This window comes from Dipodomys spectabilis, unplaced genomic scaffold (assembly GCF_019054845.1).
Source record: "Dipodomys spectabilis isolate Male_0828 unplaced genomic scaffold, ASM1905484v1 ptg000301l, whole genome shotgun sequence".
Lineage (NCBI taxonomy): Eukaryota > Metazoa > Chordata > Mammalia > Rodentia > Heteromyidae > Dipodomys > Dipodomys spectabilis.
Window position 1 is genome coordinate 8,310,691 of NW_024870978.1, and position 2,171 is coordinate 8,312,861.

Here is a 2,171-nt window from a genome sequence, read left to right on the forward strand (position 1 = left end):
GGTCCTGCAGAAGAGTAATACATTTTAGATATCATATCATAAAATTTGGGTATAATCAGTAGGAAGGCTTCCGAAATTGGAGAAAAATATTTTGGAATCAGTGAGTTAAAACAATAAACAGAGCAGCAGAGTAAAGTCCCTTATAGATTAGAGGAAAACAACAATTTGTTTTTACAATGTGAATTCAGAAGACCAAGAACACTTAGAAGGTATCAAAAGTTTATACCAAAGACATTGCATTGATACTTTTTATATTCAAATGTACATTCTAAACCTTATTATTTATATTCCAATCTATTTATTGTAATAAATATCTATTTATTTGTCAAATTACCAATTAATTCTAGTAAGTTTCACTGTGTGAAATAAAATATTAGCACGTATAAAGATAAAATATGTAACTATATATAATATAAGAAAAAGGCACATGTTTTTCAATGTACTGTTGTGGTTAGGGTATCAAAGGCAACTGTGTTTTAAAGTATTATTCCATTATTTCTACCTCAGTGTTGGTAGAGTTGGACCTAAAGCTTTACCATTTGTAGATTTATAGCCTAGAGGCAAGAGGAAACAATGTGATAAACATTACCAATTTAAGGCCTAATATCAAGGAGAAACATATAGACTTCTCTTGTAACTATGAAAATATTGGGTGAAAGAAAGGCAGTAGTGTAAATTCCTGCCTGGTTGGATGGTAGACTGGCCAGGACATTAGGTAATCATGCATGTCAAAACTTTTTTACCTTCTTGGCTTTAGCTACTTTTGAAATATTAGGTATAAGAAACAATTATATTTTGATAAAATACCTTCTAGTCTAAACGATTCTGTCTTAATTGTTCATCTCTCTATGGTCCTTTATAACTAAGATTAGTTTTGTTCCAGTAAGACAATCTATGCTGTCAGGGTAAGATATTCTGGTTGGTCTGTTGCTACATGGAAGAAGAGTAAAGGGTCAGGTAGACATTTGTGCCAGTAAGACCTCATTTAGGAATTTTAAGCTGCAGAAGTTTAGAAGGAGCTCTTAAGCAAGGCTTGCTTTGAATCCATTAGCTCCACAAAGCTAACTCAGTTGATAAATAAGTACTTGAAAAGCTATCACCTTTGGATCTAGCTATAAAGGCTTCAAAGTATGATCAAATTTAAAATGAAAAAGATTTAAAATAGTCATTGACAAAAAAATTGCAAATGTGAGCAATCGACCAAACAATATGTTTTTTCCAATATACACAGAATTTTAGAGAAGTAAGATCAATAGCATTTTTAGGAACAATAAGGTTTCCTGGTTACAAAAAGTCAACTAAGGATATATGCCTTTATAAAGATTGCATCATTAACTACTTAACTTTACAGGATACTACATGCTTCAGCAGCACATTTACCCAAATTACAACAATATAGAGATTATCATGGCACTTGCACAAGGATGATATGAAAATTTGTGAAGTATTCCATATTTTTCATTCTTCAGATGTAAGAAATGAAAAAGTTATTAAAAAATTGATTACAAAAATACAAGTCATTATGTCAAAAATGAACTTTACAACTTTGGTGCGGGGAGGAGGGTTGTGAGGAGGATTGAGTGGGGGGGGCAGAGGGAGGATGGGAAGGGATAGGAAGGGGAAACAAAGGAGGAGGCTACAATGCTTGATAAGAAATTTACTCATTATCTTGCCCATGTAATTGTAACCCCTCTGTACAGTATTTTCACAATAAAAAACTAAAAAAATACAAATGTAACAACACATATAATTCATTGAACTGAAAGTTAGTTAGACATCAGTGTATTAAATCCTCACCTTAGAAAGGCCTTTATATAGCATAATCTTTACAAAACTTTTGAAAGTAGATAACATTGTCATTTTATCCCAAAGAAGTAAAATACTATAAGGACTTAGGTAAAAAAGGAATCTTAAACTTTTTCTATATGGAATGCTATCTGAAATAACACATTTATTAATGAACCTATATATTATAAAACAATGTAGAATTCAAAGTATTATATCTAGGAGAGAATGAAATAGATTATGGACATTATACAAACAAAATACAGATTATTTTAAAATATACTTTTTTCAGACAAGCATCAGAAATATTTTCAGTTTCTGTACTACTCATTTCAACAGATAAGTTAAAATGATTTCTGATTTAAAAAATCACAAACTCTGCAGAA

General features: G+C 30.8%; 1 pseudogene; it reads left to right on the forward strand.

Moving 5' to 3' along the window:
• Positions 1-1,359: 1,359 nt before the first annotated feature.
• LOC122127514 lies at positions 1,360-1,459 on the forward strand (annotated as a pseudogene).
• Positions 1,460-2,171: the final 712 nt, after the last annotated feature.